This window comes from Chlamydotis macqueenii, chromosome 2 (assembly GCF_036417535.1).
Source record: "Chlamydotis macqueenii isolate bChlMac1 chromosome 2, bChlMac1.mat, whole genome shotgun sequence".
Taxonomy (NCBI): Eukaryota; Metazoa; Chordata; class Aves; order Otidiformes; family Otididae; genus Chlamydotis; species Chlamydotis macqueenii.
Window position 1 is genome coordinate 125198028 of NC_141557.1, and position 21033 is coordinate 125219060.

Here is a 21033-nt window from a genome sequence, read left to right on the forward strand (position 1 = left end):
GCTGTAAATGCTCAGCACCTTTGAAAATCAAACTTAGCCAAGTAGTCAGCCAACCCAAAATTAGAATTCGGATCCCTCACCCTCTTGTCTGTGCTCAGTCCGTTAGGCCATGTGTATGTTTCAATATATATTTAATTACTAAAATGATAATTACAAATCCATGTGGTAATTGCTTTTAGTTCTCTTTGATGTGGATTGCGCAGAATTATGGGTAGGTGCCAAGTGTCTTGGGAGGTCATGGATGGTCCCATGGGGGTGTCACCATGGCAACACTAATGGATGCAGAATTTCCAAGCAGTGGGTTTACAAAGGAGAAAGAAAAAGAGGACTCTTACGCATTATGCAGGCTGTCAATATCTGTTCAAACACAGGGAATACAGATAGAATGCTTCTTAATAAAGTTATTATTTTATTGTCTCAGCATAGTAATGATGCACTAAAAACTATTGATTATCAGCTGAAAGCTAGAAATAAAGTCAAAGCAGTGGGTATGTAACTCTGCCATATCCTACTTTCCTTTGCAGTTGCTGTTGACTGCTGTCCTGTGACTGCTGCAGTGTGACTGTGCAGCTAAATAAATTAATATTGGAAAAGTGTTATGGTTTTGGTTTCATTTGTATTTTGATTACTGAGCAAGTGGCCAGGTCTTTCAATGGCCACTTAGTTTCTGCTCTGAAGTTTAACCATGTTTAGAGAAGGGCAGGAACTTCTTGACAAAGCCTTGGTCTTCAAAGGCACCAGTTTGTTACAGCCCAAATATTTACATGCTTATACAAACTTTTAGCAAAATACGAGCATGAGAAACTTCTGAGTTTTCTAATTTCCAGGAAGCTGTGCTAAGCACATTGCCTCTGAGTCAATGATTTCAAGACTTCCAGACTGCTTCCTGTGAACTGGGAGGTGGGGATCTGGGAGAGCCTGAGCTCCAGGGAGGACCCTGGTAGATTCAGCTCTGGTTTTGGAGCAGGAAGCTCCAAATTCCTTCCCTAACAGGGATCTTGGGTCTCCCAGATTACTGATGGTGCAACTCTGAAGCTGGAGGGCTTGAGAAGCATCAGTAATCCTGCCTGGAGTAATAGTTCCCAGACCTGCTAGGTTCCTGCTCATTGGTCCAAGGTGCTGCAAAATCTAGCGATCTTCCCTGTTATTTAGTGTCCTGGTTTTGGCAGGGATGGAGTTAATTTTTCCTCTCAGTAGCTGGTACGTTTTGGATTTTGTGTGTGAAAAATGTTCATAAACACCCTGATGATACCAGTTGTTGTGAATGAGACCAAGGACACCGTCCTGCTTTCCAAGTCTCGCTAATTTGCAGATGCAGGAAGCTGGGAGAAAGACAGACAGCATAATTGATCCGAACTGGCCAAAGAGAGTATTCCATGCCATAAACGTCATGCTCAGTATATAAGTGGGGGCAGGCGAGGGTGGGTATCTGCCTTCCTGGCATCCATCCTTCCTGCTTGTTTTTGCTGGCATCGTTCCCCCTACCTTGCTGGCTCCCTTTTGCTCCTTTGCTTGCTGCTCGGTTTTGTTTCCGTGATCGCTGCTCGGGACGGGCTGTATCGGTCATTGGGACATCGGGTGGTGAGAAAACACATATTGTTCACTTTGTGTATTTTTAATATCCTTATATTCTGTTATTATTGTAGTTTTCCCTTTTATTTTAGTAAATTGTCTTCATCTCAACCCGCGAGTTCTCCTTCCTTCCCAATTCTCTCCCCCATCCCCCTGGGGAGGGGGAGAGTGAGCGAGAAACTGTGTGGTGATTTGGGCTAAACCATCACATTTAGGTACTATGAATTGATTGGAATATTTCTTCTCTCCCAAGGAGTTTCAAAAAGTCTAGTTTCTGTTTTATGTCAGCATAGATTGTGTTGTGGTTCTGAGGCAGATTTCCCATTTTCCTTTAAGCAAGGTTTCTTTGTTCTGCCTTCCACACTATCTGCTCTGAGGGAAAAGGAGAGTGAGGAGGAAATGAGGAGAGCAAGAGCTTCATATTTCTAGGAGGGGAACTCCCATATCACAGTAAAATGCATCTCTAAAAAGTAGGAGAAGGAAATGGACAAGTAGAGTAGAAGCTCCCATTTGCTGTCTTCAAATTTGGAGTTTCCTTGGGCTGAAGAACAAGTGCAAGCCCCAGGCATAAAGTGTAAGAAAAAACTCTCATTCCAGAACATGTGCTGACCTTCTCCTTTCCTTATTACAGTTATTCATTCATGGCTATGCTTGTCAATCTGCAATGTGTCACTTTTGTTACTGTAAATCTAAATGGTGACCATCATGTTTTCTTTGTTGTTTTGCTTCCGCTACTTTCGATTTCGCTCATTCATAGTGAGCTCTCTTTATGTCTCTAGAGACCAGCCAAGAATTGTTTATCTGAAATCTCTTATTATAAAGATAATGTGGAGTTTTAAATTGCGCTGTATTTAGCAATATTTGGACCAGTGATTATCTACACATTAAAGTCATAAAAGAGGAAAATTGAGAGATAAACACTGCAGGAGGTATATAAATGGATACTTAAAGGCTTTAAAATGGTCCATCTTGCTTTCATATTTGTATTTCTTAGCACTTTATAACTTACAGCTGGCAAAATGATTGTCACAATGTTTTGCTGAGAGTTAAATCCATCTAACTCTCTGACCAAGTCTCCTAAACTACTAAATATTGAGTCCTTAGAAAGCATATTTGGCAGGGCAAAGACTTTATTGTTTCTTTTTGCTTCTGTGCACAATGCTGTCATCTCTCTATTTATCTTTCTTTTTCTAGTATTTTCTTGCAAATTTAACTGATATAAAGCTAGTGGTACAGGATTTTTTTTCCTGGTAAAACCTTGGAGTATCAAATATAATCAAATGCCCTAACCCTTGGTGTAATGTGTGTCCTTTTGTGAACCAGGGTGTGTGTGTGTTGGAAATAGTGACACTGTTAGTCTCATCTACTTTGTGGGAAAGCAAACTGTTGTTCTTTGAAATGGCTGCAATAAATATTTGGATTTTGAAAAGAACCCCATGTGAGTTTATGGAATCATAAATAGGACAAGATCATAGAATCATAGAATGGGTAGGGTTGGAAGGGACCTTCAAAGGTCATCTAGTCCAACCCCCCTGCAAGAAGCAGGGACATCCCCGACTAGATCAGGTTGCTCAGAGCCTCATCCAGCCTGGCCTTGAACGTTTCCAGGGATGGGGCTTCGACCACCCCTCTGGGCAACCTGTTCCAGCGTTCTACAACTCACATTGTAAAAAATTTTTTCCTAATTTCCAATCTAAATCTACCCCCTCTATTTTAAAACCATTACTCCTCGTCCTATCACAACAGCCTCTCCCCATCTTTCTTGTAGGCCCCCTTGAGGTACTGGAAGATCCACTCTCTCTCTTGGAACATCAAATAGACTTACTCTGTTCTTGATAGGTATTTGCCTAGTGTGCTCCAGAAACATCCAAGGGTGGTAATTCTACAGTGCTTTCATGGAGTCTGCCCCATTGCTTGACCATCCTTGCCACTAGAAAGTTGCATTTTCCCCTCAAGTCTTTTCTGCTTTTCCCCTGCTATTTTTTAAGCCATTACTTCTTTTTCCATTTGCAGAGTGGATAGGGAGATTAAAACATTGCCTTTCTTTTTACAACTGCCCTTTCTATATTTGAAGACTGTTATACTGCCTCCTCTCAATCTAAGCTGAGTCCTGATGTTTCTTGATCTTTTCATCAAGTTTTGTAGATCTGATAATTCTTGCTGTTTGCTTCTTAATAACCTTTTGGTAAGTCCACATCTTTCCTGAAGTACCATGCTCAAAACTGTACAACACTGCAGAGTGTACATGATCAACTTTGCATGTCTCACAGATGCTGTTCCTCTTTCATATATTCTAGGTGACATGAAACTGGTGGCAGCAGGAGAAGGGAAAAAGGAGTTTTTAAAGGCCGAATGTCTTTCACCGTTCTTCAAGGAATGGTCTGTTAGACAGCGTTGGCCTAGTTGCATGAGAAGACACGGAGGATTCTGACTTCAATAAATGCTATCATTTTATGTCATCTCAACATTTTAAAATATATTGAGGGAGTTTTAATGCATTTTTCTATCTGATTTTAATTTAATATAGTTTCACATCTGTCTAAGTAGAGATAAGTATGCTGGTTATTTCAAAGTTTACAAAGTTGCTAGGTCAGTATTTTGCAGCCAGGGTTTCATAATAGTCATCATAACACCAGAGCTCTAACAGAGTGGAATATGCAACTGTAATCCATGGAGAATCATATTAGCATTTCTGCATTGCTAATTCTGATGATGGTAACACACTTCAATTTGATAAGAATTTCATTAATGCAGCATGGGCTTGTGTCCTAGTTTCACATTGCTTTAATATTAATGACAACATGCCTGAGACTAGATCACATTTAAATGTCAGTAGAATTGGTGGGTGGACCAAGATGAGAATAAATTATTCACATACAAACAAGTGCATTAATGATTTTCTGTAAGACTTTTAACTTTTGGGAATGGCACTTGTATACCTGACAGGAAGCACTAAATATGTCTGGCAGGATGAAACTGCAATATGGCTGGTTTTTTTTTGCCAAACTACAGGATTAACAGATGTCTATTTAGCCTTCTTATGTAAAGGAATAATTTAAATCTAACCTCAGACTGTAAATATCAAAGATATTTTAAACAAAACAGGCTTTTTTTTTATCAATTCAGGGAAAGGTCACCTATAAATATTTCATTAGCCAAATTCATTAATTTCAATTACACATAGATTGAATCTAATCCAATCACTATTCATCTCAACTACAATTAAAATATAAAATGGGCTGAATCCACTCTGGGATATTTGAAGCTGGCAATTAATAAAGTAGTATTTCAAATTAATTTTACTGTGCATTGTTGCTGTTTGTATGAAATACATTGAAATTAATAACGACAGGTCAATTTAATTCCTATTCAGCCTCACTAGTCTTGTAAAGATATGTTTGGCCTGAATATGAAATTTGGCCCAGTTTTCTTCCCGTGTCCCTTTGATGTAATGATACACAATATGCAAAGAGAAAAGTGAAAGAGTGATAGAAAGATTTTCTGTGCTAGAAAATCTAACAGAGAAGATAAAATACTGAAGACCTGTGAATGAAAGACATGACAGGCTTCTTTCTTGTACTCCTCCCAACCCCCTCTAACTGTGTTTTTTTTTTTGTCTGAATGAGTTATTAGTTTCTCCTTGAGTTCCTTTCATCTGAGTGACACGCTGTGTGTATAAGGTATCAGGATTGTGAAGCAAAATGTAGAATTAGCCTACTGAAATTATGCATCTGTGTTCAGGTTTTTTTCCCATGTTGAGATTTCATGTTTAGATTTTCTCAGCCTGACTGTCATGTGTAGCTGTCACTGAACTGTCACTTATCACTGCCTGGATAAGTGTTTTAATTAACTCTCTGTGCCCAAGAAAGTGGAAATTAAAAAAAATTACAGTTTTGAGAGGGCCAGCTCTGGACTACAGATACATCCCCAAAGTGCCTAGCTGAGAGCTGAGGGGAGACTGTGCTAGAAACCATCTGAACTATTTTAAAAAAGAAAGAGGGTATTAATTTTTAAAGGTATTAAATGTAATACATATTTTCTTCATGTTCTGCTCAAAACTGTATTGCACGGTGGATGGGATTATGAAAAGCATGATGGAAATGAATGGTCTGAAGTCGATGGGAGTCTCTTTGTTGGTTTAAGATCAGACCTTTAATAAGAATGCTCTGTTCTGTTGTGGAGGAAACATTGACCTCACTCTCTGAAATGCCAGTTATGGTGAGACTGTCGCTCTGGGATCTAGGAGTTGAAGTGCTGCTGTATCCTAAACCCAGATTTTATAAAATCTCCTTGCTTCATGAATATATCGTGGCACTGATTCCTGAGAGGAAGAAGATATGTATAATTACTTATACACTGTGTGTGAATAGCACTTCCAAGGTGACTTTAGTGCTGAATTTTGTTTAATGTGCAGATGTACTCAGACAGAAGATGCACCTCAGTTTTCTGTGCCAACATTGTCACTGATGAAGCAGGCACCAGCAGTGGGGTAAAGGGTTCCTGGTCTCTCTGGGAACCATCATGTTACTCCGGACAGCACTAATGATGACTGGAAATTAAGTGGGTGAAAGATGGCTGGGATGGGCTCTTCACTCAGCCAGTTTCAGACAGGAACCAACTAGACTTTAAACTTCTCGTACAGTTGTTAGGGAGATCCTCTGTTACTCTCATTCCCACATTTATTCTGACTTTTTTCCATTGCTTTTTTAAAATGAAGTCTTCATTGTCTTTTCAGCAATCAGCTCTGATAGAAGCGTTTATGTTTGCTAGCAAAGTGGTCTGTAAAGACCTGTTGAGTATGACTTCTTTTATTCCTGACCTCTGAGTTGCAAATATCTTCCTGTACTCAATGACTTCTCTTGCTACATTCAGACATATCTGTAGAGAATGAAACTGGTTCCAGGGATCTCTTCTAGCTTAATGTATTGATTAGTTACGCACGCATAAGTGTGGCAAGATAGGCATAAGTCTGTGTTTTGATTGTGACAATAATTTCTCATTAGAATGTTGATTTTTCAGTCTCTCCAAATTAGAAAAAGGCCAGGAATGATGCAAAGGCGAAAAAAAACCCCCAAACCAGTCAGTTCAGCCACATAAATACCTTAACAACTCTGTACTAGTATTGCACAAATCTTGATTGACCCACAAAGGTAAAAAGTAAACATGTAGTATGCTATGAGAAGTAAATTAGATTAAAAAAAAATCAAGTTTAATATTTCAGAATGAGATTAGCACAGGGAAGAAGACTTTTAAATATGATTATAAGCTAGCTGCTATGGGTTATTTACTTGATTTGGGATGTTGAGAAGAGGAGAATATGATAGTAATCTTTAATATAATTTAAATATTGGGAAGGGAGTTCAAATAGTTATGGTACTATTGATTGTGCTAAAGAGTGTAGAAAACAGGACTTTATTCAACACGTAAGTCTAAAAACATGCTTAGCATAGGTTACAACCTCTACAATTATTTTTTTATGAAATAGTTGCATAAAAGGAAGCGGAATTGAAAGACTCAGGGTCACTAGTCTAATGCTGCTGGTAGCTGATATCCTCATAGTGGTTATTTTACCATGTCTAAAGCTTCTCAGTGTATATTCTCATCGGTTTATAAAAAAACCTCTTCTTATTTAAATGCTTACTGATACAGTGAAAAGTGTGATAAGGTCTCAGTTACATGTCTTAGATCTAGAAGACTGATATCTGCACAATGTGTTTGTCTACAAACATAAACCAACGTAATGTTTGCCCTTCGTCTAGAGATACCAACACTTGAGATAATTTGAACTGTTAACTATTTCAGTCGGAAGCATAGATTTAAGACTAGTTACTCTAGGCTGAAAGAAGGACTGTCAACTGTGTTCATTGATGACCATGATAAGAAAATTGTGTTTCCTTCACTGTGTTGATGATTTTGTTTCTGTGTAGTTGAAGAGTCTAGCTCCAGAAAAGGAAAAGCTCAACCCTACCAAAACATAGGTGAATATTTGTTGATAACCTGACTACAATTTATGAACTGACTGAATCTTACTTCAAATAGCAGGAATTATGATCAAACCTGGGCTGTCTCAAATTACAGAACTAAGACAGTTCTATTACAGTTTATCTGCAGTGGTACCTATAGATTTTCTTCTCTTCTGAATGCAGCTTTTGTCTGCATAGTTTACTTATATATAATGGACGACTGCTCTTTTGAAATCGCTTACAGATGAAAAAAATGCAGACTAACTGACAGAAATATCCTTTGAGCTGAGTTTTCTATTGACTGAGATGCCACATCCAGCTTAGTAGATTTTTGAATCTAAGTCATTATCAGAATCCAACATATTTACAAAGTTCTGAGAAGTTTGTTGATGCTTTGCTAAAATATTGGCATAATAAATAAATATGCCTCCTTCCCCAGCTAAAGGACCCGATGAAGAGCATCAAGGTGAGAATGCTCAATCCAAGAATAAACACTGACTATGAGAAATTGCTGACACTATCCATCTGAGAGATCCACACATTTTTAAGGTGCTAGTCTTTGTTTTAGAGTGCTTAAGCTTATGTAGTGGAAATTCTGGTTAACAGAATAAGTTAGTGATTTCACAACTGCAGTTAACTACAGTTGCCAAATCAAAGTTTAAGAGACGGTATCTAGAGCAAACCCAAAAAATTTATCTAGTCAGAGATGTTCATTTAATTATTGACTTGAGCTGGGATGTTCAGCTTGTTCTCGATACTGAATATCACTTTTATATATAAAGGGCTATTCCTGTTTCACTGTGGCACAGTTTCTAGCCTGCTGATGAGAGTGCTCTTGGGGAAACAGTCTGTTTGAAGCCCTGTGGGCAGAGGGGGAGTTGTCTGTGTTGCTTGTAAAATAAACAGCTTTTCCTGTTCTGGGTACTGTTTTGAGTCAAATCATGTCCACAAGTATGTTTCTGAGAGCAGGACCTAATGAAGGGGCTCTAGAAGCTGTGGTGAGGCACTATGTGCATTAAGGAACCATGATTATTTTGAGCAGGACTGCAGTGGGATTATATGTAAGGATTAACCTTTATGTACAGGTCATGCCAAGCTGTTCAACGCTGACAAATACTGGGACGCATTTATTCCAGAACAGAGCTTTAGCCACCTGAGGAATTTTACTAGCAAAAACTAGCTAAGTAGGTGTTCAGGGTATCTTAGAGCTGGATTTCAACACACAAGTTTTGTAAAAGAACAGAAAAGTTCTGTTTATGTTATTAATTCATCGGGATTCTGTTCCTGGTTTTGATCAAGCAGTGCTGAGTGAAGTGTCCAAGGTAGAAATATATGTGTGAGTTACAGATCCTAGCAGGCTGAGGAGGTTTCAGTCACATTTCAAATGATTAGGCAGATGATAGACCTTCTGGTAATGGTCTTTCGAAGGCATACAGGAGGAAGACTGAGGAATGCCCTTCTGTTTAAGCTGCATAACTCTCCAGCAAGTAATGTGTCATTGGATCTGAAATGAATCATTGATGTGTGCTCGGGAAGGCGGAGATTTGGAGTTGTAGACCCTGAGTATGTGTGTACTGAGGCTGAAAGCAGAAATAGTCTGGAGAGAGGGATGATGTTGCTGTAGCCTTGATCAACTCAATTTCTTTTAGTCCACACTACAAGATTTTGCTGGCCTAAGAAGCTGCAGGCTTAGGTCATTGTTTGTACGCTAATAGCTGATACTCTTGGGCTGCTGTTTATAAAAACGTTTTTACATTCTAGAGGTAGTAAAAGGCAGTTCATTGTTCAAAGTCCTGGTTAAGCAAGAATATACTTTGTTTCGACTGTTCCACTTTATTAATTAGAAAGTTTTGTTCTATGCTTTCTCAGTGGGGAAACTAAGTATTTTTCTTTGAGTTCGGCTGAAAGGTCAGCACTCTATAACTTCTGTTCATCAACAACACTTTATCTCGTTTCAGTAGCCAACATGGCTAATGTTTGTCATATATTGCCTCAGCAATTTCTTTATCTTCATCCAGTGAAGCAAGGGGTCAGCAGTATTTTAATTCGTTTCCTTAAAAGGTACACATTATGTATGTTCCAGACAAAGTGATGTCAAAACAGTATCCTCTGTTCTAGGAAGAGAAAGTAGTAAGACTTGTGACTTCTCATGACTATTCAGAAAATTCATGCCCAAATTCCCAGTCACATTCCCAGTCTAGATGAGTTTTTTCTCCTCAACCTTCTGTTCTGCCACAGCAGATGCTGTCATTAAATACAATTGTCATCTTGCAGTGTTACAAGCTTCTAAACTTGAAGGGGCAAGGTTTTATACCTGATTTGAAATTTCATGGAAATCAGTAACAGTCAACAAGAAAAGGGCTTGATTAGCTCATAGTAGCATATTCTGCAGAGGAGATGTGTTGAGGTGATCTTTACTAGTTGGCAATTCCTAAGCACTGAGGGCTGCGTGTACACCTGCGTCCCATTACCGTGGTCCAGCCAAGATACAATGAAAATATGAACAACGTGAATCATGTCAAGAGTCATCTATGTTACAGTAGCAAATCCTGCATTCCTAGGAAAGAGGAAAAACATTATTTCCTGCCATAGGGGAACTTAGTTTCAGGCAAGAAACTGAGAGTGAATAAATGAAGGGCTGGGTATCCGAAAGGGTAGCCAGAAGAGATTGCATTGTGTCTTCTCTTTGTCATAACCATAGCAGTCTCATTTGGTGCAGTCTGAGCAAGGAAATTTTAGAACTTTTCTCTCTCTGCTTTCAGATCCTCTACACTGTCATTATCACTTCAGAGAAGTTCTGCACATTTATTCCTCATGCAAAGAAATCAGTACTAAAATGAAGAGTAATGTTCCCCAAGTTATTTTGTATTTCTGAATGTAATATCTAAAATACTCCACAGAATTTGATTAAAGCCACTGTTGTCTGCATTGAGGTTGTTATAAAAGAGAAGCAAAAACTCTCATGGTGCCTGTGTTGGAAGCCTACTTCTGAAATTACGTTAGTAATTTATAAAAAAAAAAGTGTGTAAATAATGCTTAGATTTTTATATATTATTAAATACCTGAAAATAAATAGGTATTTCTGGTTTTTAAATATATCTGTAAATACATTGGACAGTGTTGGAGAACACCATATGTTATACTTAGTATCGTTCTCCACTCTTATCAGGAAGAAACTGAATGCAAGTTCAATGAGATTTAGTGTCTGGTCAGTATTTTTTGGGGAAGGGATTCAGACATCATGTTCTCAGCTGACTGCACTAAGTCATTGTAATTTTTTCAAACCTGTTTAATAAGTGGAAGATAAGAATAAAAGTAGGTGGGACCACCTGCAGTGAGAGCAGCAGTCTCTTAAGTATACTTGTATCAGCCCTGGAATTTGTGTTGGAGTGAGAATAAGGAAAGTAAATTCATAGGAATTTGTATATGATACAAAATAAGCAGCAGTATAAAAATTAACAAAAGAAATCCAAATGCATTTCTGTTACTATACTGACATTTATTCAGAATAAATATAAATTTCTCTGCTGGTGACTCAGGTTGATGTTAGGTGATGGTACAAACATGTGCTGACCAGTTAGAGAAAATAAGCAGCAGCAGCAACAGCAGTGGTAGTCTCCATGGTGACAGAAGAGCTAACAACAGACCAGCTATTTAAAAGGGAGAATAATACTTTTTGTTGCTTTTAAAAGAAAGGAATATCTCTGTGACAGTTTGAACAGCTCTGAATCTCTATGTATTCACCTTTGGAGATCTAAGTATGCAAGACACCAGTGTGCTAACTTATTTTTTTCTTTTATTTCCTACATCCCCTCCTCCTCCATATTTTTTTTTTCTAGAGACTCTGGCAGCCTGTTTGGTGCATTTGTAGAGCACAGTTCACTATTAGGTTTCAGGCTATCAGTTTAAAAGACTTGAAATGGTTTCTAATTTGAGGAGGAAGATCTCTAGGAAAAATGTTTAGATAGTAATCATACGTTTGTGGAAAAAGTGAGAGATCTTAGCCAGAGCTGTCAAACTTGGGAACCTAAAAATAACTACTTAAATCTATCCTGAAGCATGTTAAATATTTGAAAGTATTTATGTTAAATATTTGAAAGTATTTATGTCATGACCTAATACAGCATGCTTTCTGCCTTTCCAAGGGTGTTTTGCTAGAAGCAAAGAAGTGAAGTGAAAAACCTGTGTGCACAGCTGTTTATCGTGACACCAGTAGTTTCACCTGCTGATGTTCTTCCCACTTTCTCTTCTCACTCCAGTTCTGGCCAGGATTAGAGATTATTTTAGTGGATGTTTCTTGGACCCACCTAGAAAAACCTCCTGGAAACCATTTCAAAACACCTGAAGGACAAGAAGGTGATTTGGAGTAGTCAGCATGGATTTACAAAGGGGAAATCATGCTTAGCCAACCTAACAGCCTTCTACAATGAGGCAACTTGCTTGATGGGCCAGGGAAGAACAGTTGTTGTTTACCTTAACTTCAGTAAGAGTTTTGACACTTTCTCCCATAATATTCTCCTAGACAAGCTGATGAAATACAGGTTGGAAAAATAAAGTGATCTGCATTGAAAGCTAGTTAAATGGCTGGGCCCAGAGAGTTGTGATCAGTGGCATAAAAATGCAGCTGGAGGCTAATCACTAGTGGTGATTGGACTGTTGATGGGTCAATACTGTTTAACTGCTGTTTAACATCTTCATTAATGACCTGGATGCTGACCTGGGGCATAGTGTGCTCTCAGGAAGTTTGCAGATAATGCAGAACTTGGAGGAGTGGTTGATGCAGGAGAGGGAATGTCCTGCTGTTCAGAGGGACCTGGAGAGGCTGGAGAAATGGGCAGAGAGGAATCTGAAGTGAAAAAGAGGAAATACCAAGTCCTGCATCTGGGGAGGAATAACCTATGGCACTAATACATGCTGGGGGCTGACTGGCTGGAAAGCAGCTTTACAAAGAAGGACATTGTGGACCTGGTGGTCAATAAGCTGACCATGAGCCTGAAATGCACACTTGTGGCAAAAAAAAGGCCAACAGTATTCCGGGCTGTGTGAGGAAGATGGTTGCCCAAAGGCTGAGATGATCCTTCCCTTCTACACAGAAGTGATGAGGCCACATTCAGCCTGCTGAGTCCAGCTCTAAGCTCTTCAGTAAAAGAGAGATGTGGATTTACTGGAGGAAATCCTAGCTTTACAAGGATGATGAAGGGGTTGGAACATCTGCCATATGAGGAAAGGCTGACAGACCTGGGCCTGTTTAGCCTGGAGAAGAGAAGGCTTAGGAGGGATCTCATCAATGTAAATAAACACATGATGGGAAGGAATGAAGATGAGAGAGCAAAGCTTTCTTCAGTAGAGCCCACTGACAGGACAATATGTAATGGGCACAAATTTAGAAAACTGGAAATTCCATTTGAACTCAAAAAACCACTTTTTTATTATGAGGTTGGTTGAATGCTGGCACAAATCGTGCAGAGAAGCTGTGGAGTCTCTATCTGAGGAGACAGGGATTTTCTTTTACTTCTCATTCGACCTTCCCTTGCTCTGCATGTTCCTTGAATACATAAAATATATTTTGATGGAGCATTTAAATCTGTATGAAGTACTTTGGGCTCTTGTGAGTAGTGAACTGCCCCCAACCTATGCAGTAGCGTTTCCAATGCACAAGGTAATTCTGGAGTTACTATTTCATTGTAAAGTGCATGACTGGATGGTGCCACGTGGTGCTGATAAGACTGCTTAATGACACAGCTTCATCCTGTTCCCACATATTTACACAAATTAAATTTGTGTAGAGTATCATTTCTGGCTGGTGCATTTGTAGCCTCTGCCATATGACAACAGTGCAATCCTGAAAATCAGGTCGTAAAGGACAGGCGTGGCTCTAAACAGAGGGAAATTAGGCACAGTGCTTAGAGTGGAAAAAAGCAGACAGACCACTTTATCTAATTTGGATCACTGAAAAGTCAGATTGTCAGCTAGTGCTACCATTACTTTCAAGTAATGGAAGAATGAGGTGGAGTCTTCTGCTGAAGTAGGGAGAGAGATCTCCCTGTCTTTTATATTCCTGTGACTGCCTGCTGCTTCTCCCTCATCTCGTTTCCCTACAACCGTTTACCTAAAAGGAGTGGTCCAGTCCTTGCCCACGTTGTGACGCATCTTCTGTTTTGGTAAAGCTCATATTATATATCTCAGAAGCCTTGGGCTGACTCTTGGTAAAAAGAAAGTAGCTCTCTTTTTTTTTATCTCAATCTTACTGTCTGTGACAATGTCACTATTTGTCATACTAATAGCAAAGACAAATCATTCTAGCTTCAAAATAATTTTGTTTTTATTGCTCTGACCTTGTTGGAAATATCAGTTGGATTACAAAGACTAGATTTAGAGATGCTGGCCTCAAAAAAAAAGCAAAAATCATTATGAATGCAGTTTTCACAACTTTAGATACTATCCCTGCTCCTAGGTATAAAAGATGATCAAGGCAGAAATAAATATGACTGCAGAGACACACTGCGGCATAACTAACTAGCATAACCAATTTCTAACACAAGTTCATACTCGCATATTTTCATTCATGATTTTACAGAAGCTTGATTAATTTCCTATTTTTTCCCTACAGATTTCTGTTCCCTCAAATCCACTACTGTGGCAGAAGTCTTTTACCAATAAACCACTTATCCTAGGATCATTACTACCTCAAAGTTTGGATATTACTGTGGATTGATGTGGATTATCTCTCCACAGCTAGTAATGAACAACTTGGATGTTTCTCCATGTTAACTCATATGCTGGTATGGGATCATTTTCAGTACGTAAGAGTTACACGCTAAGGTCTGAACGCTGTCCTGCTAGTCAGTCAGGTAAATGCTTTATTTGTTGTTTGAGTTAAGCACTGATGAAATCATTAGCATGTTCTGTTTATGGTCTAGCCAGGAGATGGCTCTTGGCTCTGCCTAGCTATGCCCAAGGGATATTTTTGTTTCTAGAATGAGGTAGGGGTCAACTGATAGTCTTGGGATAGGAATATGAAAACTTGATATTATAATTAATTATCACATTCATGAATCATGAATAGTCTTCAGGAAAGTGTGAATACAAAAATAAATTCCTAGGGGAAAATGCATATATGCTTATAAATCCGTGTAGAGATGGTCCTCACTTGGTGAAATTGATTCATGGGATAAAGATCATGGCTGAGAATTACATCCAACTGCTCAAGTGTCCCAACAGCTTTTTAACTGGATGGAACAGAAAGGAAAGCCCTGGGAAGTAAACTTAAAAATAGATGGCCTTAAACAGTACCTTTTTATTTACATCTCTGTAAAAAGAAAACTTAAATTTCTGTTTCAGATCTGACTCCAGTAATTATTAACAAATGGTTTATAAGATAATTTTGCTCTTTGTTTTTCATATTTATGGTTTTAAAAAGGTCATTCAAGGTGGTGGGTTATGCAGTAGCATTGCATGGAGACTGCAATATCTAGCGTTAGTAGCCTGCAATAAGCAGGAGACAATTCCACTCTGTAGTAACCTGTTGTGTTGTATAAGCTCAGAAATACTGAGTAGTAGTAGCGTTTTCTCTGAAGCTGTGTGGGCTGTTTCAGCATCAGATTTCTTGTTTAGGAGACAGAAAGACAAACATTAGCTAGAGAAAATCTGTGAAGAATGTAGGAAAATGCCTGAGGCCTTGGGATCTCCTGCATATCACTGTTTAGGTGATGTGTTACAAATATGCTGTGGATATCCTGCAGTTTATTGTCAGCCAAATTCATGAGTCCTACCTAGGTGAGTGCTAGACTATCTTATCTGCTTAGGGGCATAGGTGTCAGCTATGGGAATATCAAGAAAACTGGTTGAACAAAAGCACCCCAAGTGTCTGCAGCTTGATTTTAAGAATAATTTAAGTAATATTTGTCAAAGGACAAACAAGGACTTTGAGAAGTACTGAGTTGGAGTGCTCACATAGAATGCAGTGCACGTGCAAACTTTCATGGTATGAGGATGCTTCTTAGGAATAGAGCTGTCAAAGAAAGCAGCAACAGAAATGGGTGAAAAAGAATGGACAATGTCTATCTTGCAGTATGTCTCTGAGTTTGAAGGTATTGGCAACACAACTTACACCAACTTAATGCCTTTTTGTCGAATAGTTGTGTCCTTCAGATGCAGTGTCAACGTCTCTCTGAAAGAATGGATAATGAGGCAATTTAGTTTTCTTATTTTGAGTATCCAGTTCTAATTTCTGATGTGTCTGCAGTCTTTTTTTTTTCACATTTTAATAATATCCAAAGTTAAAATTCTATGAATGCATCTATGGGCTAGTATATTTATTTGGACAGTTTTCCGTTTTAAGGACACTGACATAAAAGCAACAAGCAAAGAATGTCATTCTGTTTTAACAGTATGACAAAACCACCATGGCTGTGTTATAAACTGACTCATGTTCTCAGAACATCATCATAGTTAAAAAAACATTTTAGTAACATAGCTTTTTTTCTACCATCTTTTTATTTTTTTTGATGTGTCAGGCACATTCAGAGCAAATTTCTGTACAAACTTTGGTTAACCTAAGAGTTCTTACCATGAAACACACACACCATACTGGAGTCCATGAGTTTGCATTTGCTACCACATAAGGTGCAAGAATTCAATTGCAATAGAAAGAAAGAATTCAATACACATTTTTCTTTCAGATACATTAAAGATTTTGGAAGGCATCTGATATCTGCCTGTGTTCATCTTCACCCTCTCCATAGTCTTGTATTTGAAATCATTATTTGCTTGTGTGATACTGATTGATTTTCTCTGTTTTTTTTTTTTATCAGCCATAATATTTTATGTATTCAGGTAACTTGACACTAGAATCTCATTTATTTTCTGCTAACTGTTGCTGGTGGTTACTGTGAAGACTGACAGTAACATTGGCTTAAAGCTCTAATTATCTTGTTTTTAGAGGTTCAAAAATATTTGAAACAACTTTAATAAAAAAAAAGAATGAATTAACTTTTTCTGCAAGATATAACCTTTCCAATTATAGTTGACAAGTAATTTGCATAGATAATACAAGAAATTCCAATACCTTTGTGTAGCTGTAGTAGCAAATAGAAGCAACACTTAAGAAAGTACAAATAGTTTTCTTGATGACAAACACCATGGGATGGTAGATTTATTTAAACTCTTTGACTGTTTCACCAAAATTGACTCTTGGAATAGAGCACTGTTTGGAGGGAAAACGTAGTCTTTCTTGAAAGACCACAGACATTTTTCTTATGATAACTCAGAGGTACAGTAAGTTCAGAAACCCAGTGAAAAATGAGCATTTATTGTCTGTACATGATATATCAAGAACTTGTGCATTCACAAAGAGTGCACTTCGCCTGTCTGAGAACAAAGTCCAGCTGAGAACTTTCATCTAGTTTAATTTTCAAGTTTGACTTTTCTTCCCAGAAGACCTTGTCTCTGTACAAGTCTCTACTCAAGCCAGCAGAACTTGAAGAATATTTTCAAAGCATGTATCTGACCAGGATTACTTTCCTATATCTCTACAAATATTTTTAATGAACTACTTCAGTGTCAAAGGAAGATGATGCCATGCCTTTTAATTGGGTGACCCAGAAAATTCTGTGATGTTGATGTGACCTAAGGGCTTGTGCATTAAAATTAATTTATGACAGACAGTGCATATTAACATGATACTTGATGCCTTGTCATACTAGTTTTAGACTTTATATTTTTCATTCTGTCTCTGATCCTCTCTGAAGGGCAGAGTTCGTGACTGGGAATCGCATACTGAAAGGAGCTGCAAGTATGCAGCATGCGTGTTGCAAACCTAGACAAAAGATTGAAGTGTTTATTGAGACACAGATAAGTGGCCTACTGTTTGCTTGCAAGCTTTCCTTTTCAAACCATTTATCACATAGTTCCAAAGTAAGACTTTCAAGTATCATCCACTTAAACTGGCCTCCAACTCAATTTACAGTTGCTGTCTTTAGTTTCCTACCTCTGCCTGCCTCAACATCAGCATTTAGGAATGGGTGCCTGCCTTTCTGTTGTGTACTGTAGAGCTACAAGATGGATGAGTTAAACAAAGGTTAACAACCTTTGTTGTAGGAGCACCACGGAATTTTACTTCTCGTCTGGCAGCCTGTGCTAACTTAATGTGCATGAGCCTGCTTCTTTTTTTTTTTTTTACTTTGTCTTGTACTAGTGGTTCTCTCATCCAGCTATAAACCAGTTCAGCTCTCTGATAAGGCATAAAGTTAATGCCATATAACGAAAAACCTTAATTTGGTGCCAACTTAGTGGACTGAATGGACTCACAATATGTCAGACCAGCAACAGCTCATACACAAGAAAAGAACTTAGTGTGACGTAGATACTTGCGCACTTACGTCCTAAAGCTAGTCCTGCGTGATAACCCCATCTTCATAGTCATGGAGATAGTTGTGAGTCACCAGCTCTCAGCGGTTGTGTAATTGTTGGCTTGGTTATTGAAGTGACCAGGAGATTTATGGTGATATTTTTAGGTGAAGAATGTTGAAATGGTACTGAAGAACATCTTGATACTGACCCTTCGGGGTTCCAAATATTGTAAAACTATGTGCTGACCTTCTTTTTGTATTGATTCTGTCTGCACAGACAAGCAGTAGACTTACGTGCTATGTGCCCAGAGACCAAAGAGGGTTAGTTGTTGCAAGTCCCACACACAGTGGTCAAGCTCCCTTAACCTGTGAAAACAAAATGGATATTGGTCTCTAATCTTTGCTAGTGCCTTAGGCTTTGGGAACGCATGATCTAGCAGGATTTGTGGTGACCGTGTAAAGAGACAAAGTTAGGTGGTATACTGTCAGGCCATTGCGTGGTAGTATGTTACTCTGTATGAAATTAGAGTTTAACCGTTACATATAATGGCATAGTGAAAGTCAACCCTAACAAGGTATTACTTCTGCTGTTTGTTATTAAAAGACATGTAACAAAGCCACTATGTTAACTGATAACAGCAAATTAGAGATTTTATTTTGAGAATGTTAGCTTTATTTATTTTGTCAGTGTGCTGGGTTTGTCTGAGTTTGGCTGGGGTAGAGTTAATTTTCTTCATAGTAGCTGGTATGGGGCTATGTTTTGGATTTGTGCTGAAAACAGTGTTGATAACACTGCTGAGCAGTGCTTGCACAGAGTCGAGGCCTTTTCTGCTTCTCACACCACCCCACCAGTGAGCAAGCTGGTGGTGCACAAGAAGTTGGGAGGAGACATAGCCGGGACAGCTGACCCCAACTGACCAAAGGGATATCCCATACCGTATGGCGTCATGCTCAGCACATAAAGCTGGGGAAAGAAGATCAAATAGATGTACATTTGGAGTTATGGTGTTTGTCTTCCCAAGAAACCAGTACGTGTCGGAAGGGGGAATGAGTGAGCGGCTGTGTAGTTCTTAGTTGCCGGCTGGGGTTAAACCATGACAATCAGCAATTCCCTTTAATACTTTAAGAACCATCATCTTCTTATGAAATAATGTAAGGATTTTTATTTATTTTTGCCATCATAGAAGATGTCTGAAGGAGTGATTTCAAGATGACCCAGTTTTGGTAGTTAAAGTGAAAATATAGCTGCGTTACCATATTTTTACTCAGTTGTCACATATAAAGTCCTCCTGAGAAATGCTGGTTTGGGATATGCAGAATATTTTTTAAAAAATGTGATGTCTTAACTGTATGGTATTTGTGTGTGGAAAGAACTAGTCATTCAAAATGGTAGAAACAGGATTCTAATTACTTAGATCATGTGGGTCTTCTGATTTGAAACATAAGCTACATTATAACATTGTCAACCCACGGAACGAGCTATTTGATGAACCAAGTTACAATATGGATTAGTACTGAGAAACTAAAGTGTGCTGTACAAATTGGGAACATGATTTAGTAATAGAAAACTGTGTGGATATGGTTTAGTGGGGGGTGGGGGGATGACTATGGTGGTAGATTCTGCAAGAAACCGCTAGAAATTTCCAGAGGGGCGGACCCGCTGGTGGCCAGGGCCAAACCAGTTAGTGACAGAAATGTTCAGTGATAACAACTCTGTGATAATGTGTTTGAGAAGGGAAAAAATAAAAAAAATAATAATAAAAAAAAAAAGAAATGAAGAAGCAGAAGTGAGGAGCAGAGAGGGGAGGCATGAGTCTTGTAGTCCTTGCGGCCCTCATCCTCTGGCCTCCTGCCAGGTGGCCATCTGGGCCCAACTTAGCCCAGCCTGGCCAAGAGAAGTGACAAGAGGAGATGTGAAGAGAACCTGAGAGGCATCTGCCTGCGCCTGAGTGCAAAGAATTTCTTGTAAGAGGAACGACTGCAGACGCCAAAGTCAGTGAAGAAGGAGTGGGAGGAGTAATGTTGCTCCTGGCCAAGATTCGCCTGCAGCCTGTGGTGCAGCCCATGGTGAGGCAGCCTGTCCCCCTGCAGCCCATGGAGGTCTATGGAGGAGCAGAGATCCATCTGCAGCCCATGGGGGACCCCGCGTTGGGGCAGGCAGATGCCTGAAGGAGGCTGTGGCCCATGGAGGGCCTGTGCTGGGGCAGCTGTTCTGGAGGGACTGAACTCCGTGGAAAAATGAGCTGTGCTGGAGCAGTTTGTGAAGGACTGCAGCCCTTGGGAGGGACCCCACGATGGAGCAGGGGAGGAATATGAAGAGTTCTTCCCCCAAGGAGGAAGGAGTGGTGGAAAACAACATGTGATGAACTGACCATAACCCCCATTTCCTATTCCCTTCCCTGTGCTACTTGCGTTGGAGAAGGAGGTAGAGATAATTGAAACATCCCCAACATAAGAAAGATGTGAACATGTTGGAGCAAGTCCAGAGGAGGGCCACGAAGGTGATCAGAGGGCTGGAGCACCTCTCCTATGAGGACAGGCTGAGAGAGTTGGGGCTGTTCAGCCTGGAGAAGAGGAGGCTCTGGGGAGATCTTATAGCGGTCTTCCAATACCTCAAGGGGGCCTACAGGAAAGATGGGGAGAGGCTGTTCAGTAGGGCCTGTTGTGATAGGACAAAGATAATGCTTTTAAAATAGAAGGAGGTAGATTCAGACTAGACAAGGAAAAAATTTTTTACAGTGAGGGTGGTAGAACACTGGAACATGTTGCCCAGAGAGGTGGTGGAAGCCCCATCCCTGGGAACATTCAAGGCCAGGTTGGATGGGGCTCTGAGCAACCTGATCTAGTTGGGGATGTCCCTGCTCTTTGCAGCAGGGTTGGACTAGATGACCTTTGAAGGTCCCTTCCAACTCTAACCATTCTATGATTCTATGAAATGGAGTTGAGCCTAGGAAGAGGGAGGGATGGGGGAGAAGTTGTTTTGTTATTTTTCTCATTATCCTGCTTTGGTTTTAATAATAATAATAAATAAATAGTTTTCCCCAAGTTGAGTCGTTTTTTGCCCGTGACAGTAAATGATCTCTCCCTGTCCTTATCTCAAACCTCAAGCCTTTTTGTTATATTATCTCTCCCCCATTCTCTCAGAGGGT

The 21033-nt window shown here is 39.3% G+C and overlaps 1 protein-coding gene across 2 annotated transcripts in view; it reads left to right on the forward strand.

The window, feature by feature from the left end:
- The window catches only part of NKAIN3 (sodium/potassium transporting ATPase interacting 3), a 380195-nt gene that overhangs the window by 86303 nt on the left and 272859 nt on the right, over window positions 1-21033 (forward strand). The window lies entirely within an intron of this gene.